General features: G+C 40.1%; 2 pseudogenes; both read right to left on the minus strand.

The window, feature by feature from the left end:
• Positions 1 to 4,422: 4,422 nt before the first annotated feature.
• LOC113150508 lies at positions 4,423 to 5,696 on the minus strand (annotated as a pseudogene).
• Positions 5,697 to 9,109: 3,413 nt separating this feature from the next.
• On the minus strand, positions 9,110 to 10,174 carry LOC113150509 (annotated as a pseudogene).
• Between the last annotated feature and the right edge of the window lie 7,011 nt (positions 10,175 to 17,185).

Genomic DNA, 17,185 nt, shown 5'->3' on the forward strand with positions numbered 1-17,185 from the left:
TCGCCATATGTCCGCCAGTTTCCAGAAAACCTAATCACCAACAGACAGTTATGTGCTTTTAGCACATTTGTTGACAGCAACACAAACCTGCAGAGCAACAGCATCAACACTCAATTGCAGTTTTCAGGCAGGAAATTGGCTTAGGAATCATAATCAGAAACGTCAGGGTCATTTGGGTCTTTGACGCCCCAAACATCAGAAAACAAGGAAGGCTAACCCATAGTCTCATGAATAGTGGCATTATATAAAAATGTAAGGGTCTGGGTTTGCTCTGGCCACTGATGTACCCCTTTTATTCAGGGGGTGATAGGCTGTAGTGCAGCAATTGGCAACTCCAGCCAAATGGAGAAGTTCCACCGTCAACATGCTCTCAATTTGTGCCCTGGTCAGAGTGTTTCATTGTCTCAGTTTTGTTTGCTTTGCTGTTTGGTTCGCATAAGGAAAGGTGTGAGCAAGCTTTGTGAAGTGATCAGTGACCACTAGCACGTTACCAGACCTCTGCTGCTTCTTCTTCTGCAGAACAGAAGTCTGTGCAGACCAACTCCACTGTGGCTCAGCTTTTGATGTTTTCCAGCAGTGCATGAGCTGCTGGCTCAGGTGTTTACTAAGAGTGAATCTTTTTGACATATGACCTTATATCTTACTCCATGTACGGCCAATAAAAGCATTGGGAGATTGTAGGACTCTTGTTTTTAATACAGGAGTGTGAAAATTCTTCCTCCAAGCACAAGCTCTGCCCTTAAAACCAGACCTAACATTTAGAAAATTACTCTGATCTTCCTGACAAATCAAAGCCCATGGATTCAACATCAGCAATCTTAAAATGAATGTAGTAAGGAATGCAAGGAAATAAGAAGGGAAAGTTCTACCTCTCAAAATAGTAGAACTCAAAAGTGTTTGAGTTGTTCCTGGTTGGAGTTTGGCTGAAAACTTGTGTTGCAAATCACCCCCTCTCTTTCCCTGTTTCCTGTTAGACCTCCGTCAAATAAATACTCAAAATGACACACACACACACACACACACACACACACACACACAAAAAAAAAACTATAACTTCACATTATTCATCAATGAATAATAAAAAAACTTGTTTCTTTACAGCACTATGGCCAGGCTTACAAACTGTCATAATTATTATTAAGGGAGTAGGTTCAACAGACTTATAAGATTGATATACTTAATTAACTTTGGGGAAATTGTAGTTGGACAACAGATGGTCAGAAGGAAGCAGGAATTGAACCACTAACACTGGGGTTTGTAAACAACTGCTCTACCAACTGATAAAATAAAATTTGTTTAAATTGTATGTAAAAAAAATCCAGCAGATTCCCTCTTCATTTGGCACAATACATCCTAATACACAGTAGGTCTAGTTGGATTTGTAAGAATTTATTATTAGACTGCTTCTTCCCCATTGATCTTACTGACCTAATTCACTTCATTTATTTGTATTGCGCCAAATCATAACAGAAGTCATCTCAAAGCACTTTACAGTGTTTAATGTTTAAGACCTTATAAACTTATACATAAAGAATTATACAGAAAACCCAACAATCCCATTGAGCAGCACCAGGAGACAGTGGAGAGGAAAAATTCCCTTTAGAGGAAGAAACCTCCAGCAGAACCAGGCTCAGTGTGGGCGGCCATCTGCCTCCACTGGTTGGGGTGAGTGGAAAGAGGAGAGAAAAGAACAGCAGGCAACAACAACAAGCAGGAGATACACAGGGCAGGTCGGTTGGAACAGTTACTGTAGATTCTGCAGATTTACAGGGCCGAGGATACCTGCAGCAATACAAGGATCTAACCGTTAATTTGTTAAAAATTGCAAACATGTCTCCCCTCCCCACTCTACAGGCTACTGTAGGGCTTGCTCAGTAAAATCAAGGCCTTATAAAAGACTGTGTACAATGTTTGTGCACGAGGTCCTTGTTGAAGGACCTGAGCCCCCGCAGATATTACAGCAATTGTTCAGTTTATTAAGTAGACACACCTGACATTTTCTATGTACCACATAAGATTAATAAACATTTGGTCCCTGAGGATCTGGGGCAGCAGGATTTGTTCTGTTTGTTTATATGGATGACAGTGTATGAATGGTAATGGAGGAGCACACCACAGACTGTCAGACTGTCTCAGTGATGTGTTTTTAAAAACAGTGTAGCTCTAAAGCACAGAGGAATAAAATACAAGTTACACGTATAAAATTAAAAAAAAACCTGATCCTTCTATTTTTGCAGGCTCACCGTGGAAATCAAATCTGTACCAGACCGGGGCTGAAGTCAAATCAAATACATGATCTTGAAAAGGGAGGTATAAATATGAAAGATACACAACACAACTTCTCCCCAGCTTATATGTATGAGGGAGGCAGCCTCAGCAAACCTCAGAGTTATAGCTTCCTCTGCTGGACTCTTTCTGTAACTACATCTACTCTTAACACACCCACTATTCGAGTGATACTGTCTTGAAACATGCTCAGACTGACAGTAACAACAAAATGCATTAACTGTGAGATCATTGGGTGATACTACTGAATGTGAATTAAAGTGTGTAGTACCTATTATTCCATCTGTCACAGATGCACTGTTAGTCTGCTTAACCAGCAAAAATTCACCTGTTTGTATAGCAAATGTGCACTATTGCTAATGGTACAAACCACAAATAACTCTAAGTTACAATAACATATAATATATATAATAATATTATACTGAACTTGGAAAATCTGTGATGAATAAAATGATGTAGTAGTAGATGTTATAGGATACATCTGCCAACGATCAGTTCAGTCTCAGAACTTAATTAATTTAATTCAACTTTAATTATGAGATCTCTTTGACTTTGTTAATCAGTCAAAACCTCTGGTAACTTGTCCCATTTAAGACCAATTCAAAACAGCAGCTGTACATATGATCAGTTGCTCTAATAAGTGTTTGTTCTTTAATTTTATTTATTTGTCTACAGTTTTTAATCCGCCATTTCAATGTCGATACATTACTAAAATAATTAGATTAACCTGATGGGATAGCATTAAAAAAAACCAGCAAATACCTCTGAACTAAACTTAAGTAAGTTTATGAAATAAAGAATATGAGATGTGTGATTCTGAAACTGAGTAGTTTGAACTGGACAATGCCGTCAAACTAATCTAAGATCTTAAAAAGGGTTATCTTTGAACAATTACAAATTCTTTTGGCAAAACATTAAAGAGTTGTTGTTTTATGCCATGAGAACCTACCATAAAACAGGAAGGAAAAAAATACTTAAAGAATCAGAGACCTTTGACACTGGTCACTGTAGAGTAGAAATTATTTTCCCACATCATTGTTTTTAGACTAAAAGAGGAAATGACTAGTTATCATTGAACCACAGACTGGTTTTCCCAGAGGTCGATTGAACATCAGATTAGTACTCGGACTTCTTGGATTAAATTGAAGGTGAAGCACTTTATATTATTTCTAGATCATTGTACAGCTTTTGACAAAGTTGAACAGACTTTTTTGTCTGACACTTTGAAACTCTTTGGTTTTGTGGGAAGTTTGAGACTTTTTATAGTAACAAATAGTTTTGTGTTGTTACCCTGGGGGACCTGTACAAGATCATTTTAACTTTATCTGGAAAAACAGACATCACTGAATTAGAAAAGGTGACATTATTGAATTGTTAGAAGAAGGGGGCTATAAGCTATTGATTTTAAACCCATGAATTGTTCCTTAAAGCTCAAGCGATTGCAAAATTTAAAAAATCAGTGTGGAACTGTTTGGTTTAATCTTCTGTAAAAATATTTTTATCTCTATCAATCCCCTTGAGGAAATTCTTTGTGGACAGGAATCAGAATGAAAACTAGAATTGAACCACCAACACTGGAGTTCCTTATTGTTTAGATACGCTATATACAAAACCAAATAAAGACAAAAAAACTGAACCTAGACCTTCATTAGTTATATATGTATGATTTACTTACAAACACATTTATATTTAAGTATTTGTGTGCTCCCTGTTTTGTTATTATATTATACCATATCATATTTTTCCAGGTACAGTATCAGTCTGTCTGGAAGTTGAGTCATGGCAACTGGACTTCTTTTTGTTAGAAGGCCACAAATTTATGCTCCAGCTTTGGTTCCACTCCACCCCTTGGCCTAAATAGCCTTGTTAGGTGAAACAATGGAAGGTGAGGATGTAAAAGGATGTCGTTGTCGCTGTCTTTCTGGGGATGGATGAAAGGGCAGCATGGGTGAAAATCAAGATCAGTAAGACACATTCAATTTCTTTCGACAATTTTCAAACTTTTTAAAGCTGCATAATCTAACTTGTTAATTAAATAGTGAGCTGTGGCTTTCCATTAACAAGGACAGATTTTTAATTTTTATTTTTAGAATAAACTGCATGTATGTTATGTCAATAATATTTTTATTGATTTATTTAATAGCGGTCCACCACAGCCCGGACCTCTCCAACCTCTACACTGTCATACGTCCCTGTGATTAACTTCCATGTGGTCTTGCCGTTGCTATAGGTGCGTTTGAGGCGTGCTGTGAAAGGGATGTCTGCTTTGTACTTATATCCCAACATGCTGACGGCACAGGTGTGGTTTGGTGGCACATCTTGTTTCAAAGAAACAGAGTGGGAGTGTGACTCCACCACAGTGGTTCCCTTGGAGAACTGCTTAGTTGTCTCAGTGCTGAATTCAATACCTGTGGAGCCAATTATGGGGATTTTGGCAGTGATGGAGCTCTTTACACCCGCTGTGATGGAGAAGCTGGTGTCCCACCTGTGCTGCACTTTGTTTGTCTTTGATATTGAAACAGTTTTTTCAACTGGCCGGCACTCGTTGTTGGTGATGGCTGATTTACGCATAGTCTCTGGGGGATAATTAATGATTTCAACCCCATCAGTCTTGTACTTGACATCATAAATTTGCTCTTTAGATATACCTTTGTTGAGGGTCAGAACCTGGTAGTGCTTATACCAGTACTCTTTCCCTTTGTAGGGGAGGAAGAATGCTTTATGTTGTGGAACCACCTTCCCAAGTCCATAATTATTTTTGCCTATATAAACATTTATCCCAGAGCAGGTGTTGATTGAATTCTGGGGCACTGAACCGTAGGAACCTTCTTTCCACTCTAGAAGCTCAAAGTTGTTGCTGTTTACCAGAATAGAAAATGGTGAACCGAGTTTCTCTTTTCCACTATAGGCATAGCGACAGTGAGGCCCAAGGCTGGGGCTATAGAAGCCGGCCTCGCACCCATATTTACAGACATAGTCACGGCGACCAGTATAACTATTGTGAATTCCTACGGCTCCATTTGGTAAAGACCCACGCCAGTTCTGCCACAGAAGGTTTGTGTTTTTATTATTATATTATATTATTTATTATTATTATAAGTAATATTAGGAATCTTGTTTCTTAGATCTGGTTCTAGAACAGAGTCTGCATTTAAAAAAGAGAAAAGGGATGTTTTCAGATAAACGTGATGACATTGACCTGATGTTTTATGGACTGAAGAGTAAAGAAGAAACATTGTCAATCTGCAGTAAATTATTATTTGATATTACCAGTATTCTGTCTCAGAAGTTTTTAATATAACTTATTGTTTCTACATCTTTTTACCTTTTTGGAGCTGAGAGCTTTCCTTGTCCATGTCCTGCAAAGCAGCCAGATCCAGCAGAGCCAGCAGCAGCATAGACAACTTCATCTGGACATGAACCAAAATAAAACAGTCATTCAAATCAAAAAATCAAAACATGATTATATAAAACTTTAAAAAGCAATTAAGCAGCATTATGTTAAACTTTGTAAACTTAACATGTTTAAACTTCTAAATATTATGAAAACATTTACAATATACTTCAGTCCTTTAGAATGCCATAAAGACTACTCACCATTGTTGGCATACATGAACAAATGTACCAACCTGTAGTCACAGGTGTCTTTATATCCTGTCACGTTTTATGACAGAATCATATAAACACGTACTTTCACTTTTGCTGGGCTCTGACCTTCAATAGTTAATAAGTAGCTCATATAGAGTAAGAGATAATGAAACAACAGTTTTAGTTTTTTCATTTCAAATTCAACAGTGTGAACATTTTAGGACTCACTCCCCTTATTTTCCTGGTGAAACATCATGTCAACACAGTACATATGTTTTATGACTACATTACATCAACAGTGTTGAGCAACAAAAGTTGTTATGGTGTAAATTTGAATGTAAAGTGCCCACTAAAGAAAAGTCCATGCAAAGTCAGGTGTTTCCTTAATGACAATTGGGGTTTCGGAGTTATCTGATAATGAAAACTTTATTGATTCTCTTAGGGAAATTATGGTTGGACAGCTGCCACACACTACATCATTCATTACTACTATGAGGTTTCAGTGTCTTGTTTAATGTTAATTATGCAACGATTTAAAACCTGTATTTGTTTTTTAAAGTGTTGTCAAAATAGCAGGTAATGCAGCACAGTGATAAACATGGCACCAAATCAAAAGGAGCAATGCCATTTTCATCATTTTGTATATTATCCTTTAGCTATTTTAGTTAGTTATATATGACTTTTAAATGATTTTTGATGTTTTGAAGAAACCACGGTAGAGAGTAAAGAGCAAGTTCCTTATTTTTATTTAGGAACCAACCTGTTTTTTCTTGGTCCTTAGTGACTTTCTTTATTTATGTGGGTTCAATGAAGAAGCGTCATAATATTTTGTACAATGGCATAAATGCATCTTTCCTAAGGTAATATATGTGTGGCCTGTTCTTTTGTCAGCATGAAGTGTTTCCATATACAAAAGGACAAACTCGTGAACTCATCAACACACCAACTGAATACTTTACATAGTGGGATTTCCTAATCACTTTTTATTTTCATTGCATTGCAGAAAAACAAACACACCATAAAAAGTTTGTCTAGTGCAGGATTAGGCCTTGTATTACAACAATAAGGAACCAACCTGATTTCTGCTGAGCTGGCAGCTGCCTCGTGTTTGTATTCTTTTAAGCTTTCCATTTATTGCATTGTTGGTGTGGAGGCTTGATTCAGTGCCCTTTAATTGGTATTTAGATGTGACGACAAAGAAACATAAAAGATACACAAAATGGTTTAAAACCACCTTGAAGTGTTGTTGTTCAATGTCATTCAAGACACAACAAACAGAAACGATACAACTGGTTTGTGTTGAAACACAACGTCTGCTTCTGTCTGTAAGCTGTCTGTTTTCTAACATACTTAACTTACCTTGGAATAGATTTATTTAATATTTAAAATGTTTTTGTTTTTTTGTTTTTTTTGAGAGAGTTTTTAGTTTATATGCACATTAGTTAGGTAGTTGCCAGGGGATTTTTTAAAAATACATAATTGTAAAGGTAATAAATGCACATTCACTTCAAGCCACAGATTTATTCAAATAGTTAATAGATTTAAGTTGGAAAAGAAAAGTTATGACTAATGAAAATAATTGTTCCTTCCTGCTTTAAACAGGATTTATGGAGATGATTCATTTGGTTTCCCTCAATTTCACTGTTGATCTTACTGTCATTCAATAAAATTAAATTGAAGCTTTTTTGAAAAGAACATTTGTAAAATTTAGAGACAAAGACAAACACAGAAGTCTCTTCTTCCTCCCATCATCTCAGGAGCAAAAAAAAACTGTAGATTTATTATTTATTATTTATTTATTTATTGTGAAATTCCACATATACTGGAAAGGTCCAGTATATGTGGGTGTATGTAATGTTCTGACCAGTTCAAGGATGTGATGGTAGAATGTTTATTTCACACCATTATAACTTATAAATAGTTCAGCTGTGGACCATTTAAACACACTGAGGTAGCTATCCAATGCATTACACTTGGTTCACAGTCAGTTTGATCCAGGCCTTTATACTGTAGCTGCCTAATGGCTGCATCAGGAAACTCCCACACATTACAGACATCGCATAGGCTGTTGCTATTCATTCAACTGAATCATACAGGAAACGTGCAGCATGAACACGGTGCTACAGACTGACACAGTGTAGAGTTGAATATGTGTAGGACTATGGCCTTGACTGGTTTTCTTCTTATTGTGTTGATCTAGAGGAAAACTGGACTTAGGCAGGGGTTTGAGTGAGCTACTTAAGTACAGTCATTGACTTGTCCTTAAGCCACTCCATCAGTAAAAGCTGTTGTAGCTGCTGAAAATAATTTAAGCTGCTAGGGACACTTTTCTTTCTTAATATAGATCAAATGGCAAAAGCCTTTAACCAGGGATCTGACTCAGTCAACCCCTATTCTATTTTTAATGAAAACAAACACGTTTTTTTAATTGCTTGTGATTATTTTATTTAGCAGATGTAAAAGTTAACAGAAAAGCAGTAAAAAGCATTATATTATGAAAGATGTCAGCAGACTCGTCAGGATATGGTGAACTTGGAAACATTACACATCCTAGATTTCTATTAATAATTAATGGAACACTATTAATACATTTTGCTGTGATTAATTAATTATTTACTATATAATGTAAAATCAATTCTCAATCTCCTCTTCTTGTGCATCCCAGTGTCATTTATTCACTCCTGCATAATTTTCAAGTCATAAGGTATAATGGTTGAACTGGTTTTCTTCTGTTGTTATTCCCTGTACTTTTGACCTCTCATTTTTTTTACTCTGCCAGGCGTCTTGTCAGGCCTGTGTTTCCTTGAAGACATTTTGAGTCGAGTGTTGGGAAATATACTTGAAAACATAATCAACTACTAGTCACTGACATCAGTTACTGCTCTTTGAAAAACTAGAAACATTAATATCATAATAATGCAACAGCACAAGAATTAGTTAAAAACCTGTCATTGATTTCTCAGCCCAGCCTAATTAAAAGCAGTATTTTTCACTGTATTCATGATTTTTGTATATGTGAATGTCTCATTATCTTAAATTTATATGTTCATATTCCAGCCTTTGAATAATCAATTTTATCTTTTTGTATAGTTTTGTGCTTTTGTTCTGTTGTGATTCTTAACTTCTTTTTACTAACGACAATTTTTTGTTTCGTTTCTGTAAATGAACAAATTCAAAAGAATCTTAAACATACAGTTTAACTAGCTTGTAAAATGTAAAAAAAAAGCAAATTTTCTTCTAAGAAGGTCATTCCATATTACTTCAAAGGGCAGGACTTGGCATTAGGTATAGGTTTACAGCGATCCACAACAGCCTGCACATCTCCAATATGGACATCCTTGTATGTCCCAGAGATGTCCACCCATTTGATCTCTCCGGTTGTGTAGGTGCGGCTGATGCGAGCCGTGAAAGGGATGTTTGCCTCATACTGACGGCCCACCATCCTGACACTGCAGGAGTGGTTTGGTGGAACATCCAACTCAACATTAACAGAGTGAGTGGTCGACTCAGTGTGCCTTGTCCCCTGGGTGTACTGGGAGGTTTCTGATTCACTGATTTCAACACCTGCGGATGTAACTGAGGGGATTTGGGCAGTGATGCTTGTCTTGACACCCAATGTGTAGGAATAGTTGATGTCCCAGCTTCGCGTCGCTTGGTCTGTCTTTGAGAGGGCAACTGTTTTTTTCACTGGTCTGCACCCATTGTTAGTAATGGTAGACTTACGCATGGTCTCTAGAGGATACCTACGGATTTTAGCTTCATTAATCTTGTACTTGACATCAGAAATTTGTTCACTGGATATCTCTGTGTCATAGGTCAGGACCTGGTAGTAATTGTACTAGTACTCATCTCCTTCCCAGGGAAGGAAGAAGGCTTTCTGCTCTTGATCCACTTTCCCAAGTCCATATTTGTTCTTCCCTACATATGTAGTTATTATGCCTGAACAAGTTTTAACTGAATTCTGAGGCACTGAGCCATAGGAGCCATCCTCCCATTCAAGAAACTCAAAGTTGTCTTTATTCACTAGGATCTGAAATACGAATGCAAGATACCCTTCACTTTTATGGGTGAAGTAGCAGTAAGGTCCCTCTCCAGGGGTGTAGAAGCCAGTGTCACATTTATATTTGCAGACATAGTCGGTGCGTTCAGTGTAGTCATTATAAATTGAAACAGCTCCATCTGGGAGAGAGCCAGTCCAGGTCTGCCATTCTAGGTTGGTATTACCAATCTTCACAGGAGGAGATAAACTCCGCTTTTCCCTTTTTGCCAGAGGAATCAGAAGAGCTGGATATCTCGTCATAAGTCTCATATGGGAGATTTTAGGAACCCTGTCCTTTAGATTTGGGTTTAGTACCAGAACTGCATGAAGGAAGTAAAAGGGAAAGATAGAAATGACATGTAACATTATACCTAATGTATTTACTTGGTTTGTTTTTTTCAACCTTGCAACACATGCTTTACAGGGTTAAACAGAAAATAAACGCTGCAATACAACAAGCTGAACATTTAAAATAGTTTTTTTATTTTTTCAAAATGTTAAATGTTGTTGCCTCACTGTGACAAGTAAAAACTGTGTTGGAGGTCAGAGACTGTGGCTGCTGTCTGAATTTTAAAAAGAGACCAAGCTGATTTGTTCCCAGTTGTATCTCAGCAACTTTTGAGTAGTGTGCACATACATTTCATAAAAGATAAGTATAATCTTCAAATAGTTACAGATGGTTTCTGTGTTTTTGGTATTATTTTTTACATGTACATGTAAAAATCCAATATTCTTCTTTCTAAACTCTTTTTTCAATTGTATATTCATTTTCCCCAAATGCCTGCCCCTAGCCCATTATACTTTACTCCATCCACCCCAATGCACTCTTATACTCATTCAAACCTCCAGGCCTCACCAACTACAGCTAATACTGATTGTGTTATGATGGAAATGTTTCATTTACCTGATTTGGTGTTGTTCTTAGAGCTGTCTGAAGACAAAGCTGGCAGGACCAACAAAAGCAACACTAACAGCTTCATCTGCAGATAAAACACATAACAAACCCTGTGTTACTTACCCATGTTTAGGAGCATGAAACCAACCTCAAACTTTCAAGCAACACATTTCAAGCAGTGATAAAATGTCCAGTGTACCATGCAACAGCAGCCTGGTGATGTTGTTTTGAGTGATGCAATTTTATTAACACAAAATGTTGTGTTAGTCAGTTGCTATTGAATCCTACGTGTCAGAGCATGTTAAAGAAAGTTTGTCTAAAAGAGTCACAGAGAGGTGTCTGACTTGCCAGAGCAGGTGGCCGAATATCATTCCGAAATCATTTAGGACAAACCTGACAGGTTCAGACTTACATTGCTGTTGTTGAACAACTCTCTTAGGGATGTGCTGATGAATTTGGTAAAAAACAGCAGTAAGTGTTGGAACTTCTGATGCTTTTCTAAGGGTCAAATAATTGTGGAATAATTGTGTGTGCTACATGTGTGAAACCAACAGTGTCTGGATTTGATTCTCTAGACCAGGGGTGTCAAACTCAATTGCATCGGGGGCCAAAACTCAAAGCACACTTTAGGTCGTGAGCCGTTGCTCTCTATAACAATATCTCTTGTCAAAATAACAAAAGTTACAACTATGAACATGCTGCAACAAAATGAAATAAAAATGATGCTTTTTCACAAAAGTAAAAATTAATTTTTTACACGTTTTTCAGCATGTCCTGATGTTTTGTCTCAACGTGCCGTCTTAGATTTAATTCCTTAATTACAGCCACATTAGCTCCACAAATAAGACACACAGGTTTACCAAAAATGTCGATAAACATATACTCAGCCTCCCATCGGTTTTGAAAGGCTCTGTTTTCAGAATCAGCTTTTCTTTTTGCAATTGTTAAGGGCTAACTTTGACCTTATAATATTGTTTCAGACAGTAACAGACACTTGACTTGAATGACGCAGGAATGTTCCCAGGTAACCTCTCTTTTGGCAAGGCAGTTGTTGCGCTGCATTATGGGGTCTGTGTCATCAGCGCTTCATATCGCCGGGCCTTTAATAACTATAACAATAGATCAATGTAAAATAATCTATTGTTAATTTGCGGGCCGGATATGGCCCGTGGGCCTTGAGTTTGACACATGTGCTCTAGACATTATCCAGATTTTATATGTGAAAACAGCTTTAGACCCCAAACTGTTAAACAATCGTTTAAAGATGTTATCGTTTGTCAGCAGGTCCATGTTAAAGTTGACCAATCTAGAGCATCTTTAACGGTCTATATACTAGAGGCTTGTAAGGGTTCTGCAAATAAACTAACTCACACTGAATTGCTGGAAAAAAAATGAATGGATGACGACATCTTTGGCTTTCAAAAATGGGGAAATTAAAGCCCTCGTAAAGATGGAGAATGCATTAAATGTTTTGGGAACCAGTGACAAGATTCTGTGTAGTACAGGTTACCTTCTCACATGAAGCTCCCACAGACAGGAACTGAAACTGTCGTGAACAAATTCTGCTCCTATTTAAGAAACAAAGAACTTCAAGTCTTAACTCAGACTACTCAAAGTAGTGGAGCTGCAGCAAGAATGGCTTGAGAAACAAGTTTAATCAAAAGGAAAGTCACATAATCTCACTTACCTCAAATCTCCGTAAGGTTCCCAGGTTGTGAGATAAAAAAAGATTCAAAAGAGCAAGTCTCCAAACAGCAACAACTGATTGGCACTGACCCCTCTTGTTCCTTTTACAAACATATTTTATAGTCTTCTCACAGGAAGTAATGTACCAGTTACAGGAAATTCTCCCATCAGCAACAAATGTGCATATATGGTTATAATTTAGAGCATCTTCGAAATCATGGGTGTGCTCAATTTTATCTCTGTATTTGTGTTAGTTGGCATGTGATATGTGCATGCATGTCTTTAAATGAAGGCACACCCATTAACTTCTCTTGTTCTCTGTGATGAGTTCTGTGAGTTGAGCTGCTCAACACTGACCAGGCTGTTACACAGGCTGCTCTTTTACTATCTTGCAGGATGAAAGTGCTAGTGTCCCGTACAGTCTGTACCATCAGCAACAAAGATAACAAACTAAAATCTTCTGAATGTAGTCATCTGCCACACATGTGCAAAGTCAAACTAATAAATACATGTCATCTCACCATATGTCCGCCAGCTTCCATAAAACCTGATCACCAACAAACAGTTAAGTGCTTTTAGCATGTTTGTTGATGCTGTTGCTCTGCAGAGGTGTGTTGCTGTCAACACTCAATTGCAATTTTCAGGCAGAACAGCAGGAACTTGGCTTAGGAATCATAATCAGAAACTTCAGGATCATTTGGGACTTTGACACCCAAACATCAGAAAACAAGGATGGGTAATAGTCTCACAGTCTAATGAATAGTGGCATTATAGGAAAATGTGAGGATCTGAATTTGCTCTGGTCACTGATGTACCCCTTTTTATCGAGGGGGTGATCGGCTGTGGTGCAGGAATTGGCAACTCCAGCCAAATGGAGAAGTTCCACCGTCAACATGCTCTCAATTTGTGCCCTGGTCAAAGTGTATTCTCTCTGGGAAACCATAGACACAAAACATTGTCTCAGTTCTTTGCTTTGCTGTTTGGTTCCCATAAGGAAAGGCATGAGCCTTTGTGAAGTGGTCAGTGACCACTAGCATGTTACCAGACCTCTGCTGCTTCTTTGTCAGAACAGAAGTCCGTGCAGACCAACTGCACTGTGGCTCAGCTTTTGATGTTTTCCAGCAGTGCTTGAGCTGCTGGCTCAGGTGGTTTACTAAGAGTATATCTCAGTACAGTGTTTGACATATGAACTTATGTCTTACTCCATGTACGGCCTATAAAAGCATTGGGAGATTATAGGACTCTTGTTTGTATTATAGTAATGTGAAAAAAAACCCTCCATGCACAAGCTCTGCCCCAAAACCACACCTAAAAATTACATTTAGAAAATTACTGTGATCTGATAAATCAAAGTCCACAGATTCATCAACAATCTTAAAATGAATGCAGAAACACTGACTGTTCAGAGCATCTCTCCGAGCACAGATTGACTCATCTTTCACAAAACTGCGATCAACCAACAGATTTTTTTTGTTTCTTTGACTTCTTTTATTCAAAATCATCCATGCACATTGAGTTTTGAGATAAGTCTACAACTTTATTTGCATTCTACCCGAGTACTGAACTCAATCTTTCTTTGTATCTTTTACTGTTTCAAAAAATGCAATGCTCATCAGTCTCATTTCTTTTCTTTCCAGAAGTCAGTGAAATCCATGGAAGTAAAAAGGGGAAGTTGAGACTTCTAACTGAAGTAGAACTCAAAAGTGTAGATTTGTGCCAGTGCTCCTTGCTCTCCTCCACATCTACCTGGTTGCCGGGTTTTGTTCACAGCTGCTCTTGTCCCTGATCATCCTGCTGCTGGAGCTATCCAAGATGGCGGCGCGGCAGTAGCTCGCAGCGCAGCAGTAGCTCGCAGCGCGGCAGTAGCTCGCAGCGGCCTCTCCGGAGACCAACAATGGTGCTTTTCGTGGTTTTCCGCGTTTTTAGCACAACCACACACAATCATTAACACCAACAGTTGTGTTCTGGTTTACGACCGCCAGATGCTGCTTCGACTCAGATATAATGCACCGACCAAGCTGCATGACAATCTGCAGGACGACCTCCGCGACCTCGGGTTACGACCTCGGCCACGAACACCAGGCCCCCAGTCTCTGGCCTTGCCTGAGGCCGATGGCCGGGCGAAGGCACATTGGAAGCAGTGCTCGAGGAAGTGGAAGCGCGGCAAACGGGCGGGTGTCCGGGCAAGGCTAAGTGCTAACCCTAGCCGGCCGGCTTTACCGTCCATGTTTTTAGCTAATGTCTGCTCCCTGCACCATAAACTGGACTACATCCGACTACAGCGAACTGCGCGGCGTGAGTACAGAGACTGCTGCGTCTTTGTCTTCACAGAGACGTGGCTCAGCGACAGAGTCCCGGACGCCGCCATCAAGCTACACGGCCTAACCGCGTTTCAAGCCGACAGGAACCCAGCTCTGTGCGGTGAGAGTCGCGGCGGTGGCGTGTGTGTTTTTATTAACACGGACTGGTGTAAGGACTCTGTACTGGTTTCCAGCTACTGTTCACCACTTGTGGAGTTTGTGACTGTTCGGTGCAGACCTTTTTATTTACAGAGGGAATTCACCCCTGTTTTCATTGGAGTTTACATCTCTCCTGGCGTTAATGCCAAAGAGGCGTTGGGTGAACTACATGGAGCTATCAGCGACGTGCAGAACGCCCAACCTGACGGACTGATCATCATTGCCGGAGATTTCAACCATGTAAATCTCAAGTTAGTGCTCCCTAAACTCCATCAGCATGTGGACTTTGCGACGAGCGGAGCCCCGCCCCCACCTCGGATACTCAGACCACATCTCTGTTATGCTAATTCGAGCATACAGACCACTTGTCCGACGCTCCCAACCGGTTCTGAAGCAGGTAAAGACCTGGCCAGCAGGAGCCATCTCTGCTCTTCAGGACTGCTTTGAGTGCACCGACTGGGACATGTTCAGGGAGGCTGCAACCACCGGTGATTCCGTCAACTTGGAGGAGTACACATCATCAATGACCAGCTACATCAGCAAGTGTGTTGATGATGTGACCATCTCGAAGACCGTCACTACACACTCCAACCAGAAACCGTGGATGACTGCTAGGGTGCGTGCGCTGCTGAAGTCGAGGGACTCCGCCTTCAGAGCAGGAGACATGACGGCCTTAAGAACAGCAAGGGCTGAACTGTCCCGAGCCATCAGAGAGGCGAAGCCCGCGCACGCCAGGAGGATCCACGGCCACTTTGAGGACAGCAGAGACAGCCGGCGCATGTGGCAGGGCATCCAGGCGATCACTAACTACAAGACAACTCCACCCGTCTGTGATAGCGATGCCTCCCTCCCAGATGTGCTGAACGACTTCTACGCCTGATTTGAGGTACAGGTAAAGAATAACACGGTAGCTAGGAAGTCCACCCTTCCCTCAAATGATCAGGTACTCTGTCTCTCCACAGCCGACGTGAGGAAGACTCTACGCAGAATCAACCCACGGAAGGATGTTGGTCCTGACAACGTTCCTGGCAGGGTCCTCAGCTTGTGGATGTCTTCACTGACATCTTCAACATCTCCCTGAGCAGCGCCATTGTTCCTACATGCCTCAAGTCAACGACCATCGCGCCGGTGCCGAAGACGTCTACTGTCTCTTGCCTCAACGACTACCCCAGCTTCCACCCTCACTGGACCCTCTGCAGTTTGCATATCGTCCAAATCGTTCCACGGACGATGCCATCACCACTACTCTCCACCTGGCCCTCAGCCATCTGGACAACAAAGACACGTATGTTCGGTTCGAATGCTGTTCATAGACTTCAGCTCAGCATTCAACACCATCATTCCCCAGAAGCTGATTGGGAAGCTGAGCCGACTGGGTCTGACCACCTCCCTCTGCAACTGGATCCTGGACTTCCTGACTGGGAGACCCAAGTCAGTCCGGATCGGGAACAGCATCTCCAGCACCACCATGCTGAGCACTGGGGCCCCTTAGGGCAGTTTATGAATGGTAATGGAGGAGCACGTCACCTAGTGTTAGACTGTCTCAGTTATGTGTTTTTAAAAACAGTGTAGCTGTAGATGTTACACATAACACACATAAAAACCTGAAAAACTGGGGGACCTTCTATTTTTACAGACTCACCCTGGAAAACAAATCTGTACCAGACCGGGGCTGAAGTCAAATCAAATACATGATCAGGGATTTGAAAAATTACTTGACTTTCTTTTGGTCCAGTGATTATATTCTTGTAGAACAACACGACTGTTTTATACAACATCATTATTTTAGTTTTCACGCCTTCATTAGATTAACATGTCATGATTCCAGCCTCGTTTCTGCTGGTGTTTCCCCCCGTGCTCTTATTTTGGCAGCTTCCTGTTTCCTCTTCCCAGTCCGATCACATGCACTCACCTGATTGGTTACACCTGGTTTCCCCACTCTATAAATACCGGCCTGCTCACCTATCTCCCCTACCAGATAGTCTGTTTTCAACTCCTGAACACTATCCAGCGTTTCTGTTTGACTGACTTATTTTGGATTTTTACCTACCTGCCCTGGACCCCATGTCTTGCCTGACCCCCTGGTGCTGTGAGTTCTGTTTATTCCCTGTCATTCCCCCACTCACGGTACCAGACCTGTACCTGCCTGATTCCCTTTCCCCGGACATGTACCCCTTCTACCCTGGATTCCCCCTCACTGGACCAGCCTGACCTGACTCTGCTTCCTGTCTA

Source organism: Anabas testudineus, chromosome 9 (genome assembly GCF_900324465.2).
Source record: "Anabas testudineus chromosome 9, fAnaTes1.2, whole genome shotgun sequence".
Taxonomy (NCBI): Eukaryota; Metazoa; Chordata; class Actinopteri; order Anabantiformes; family Anabantidae; genus Anabas; species Anabas testudineus.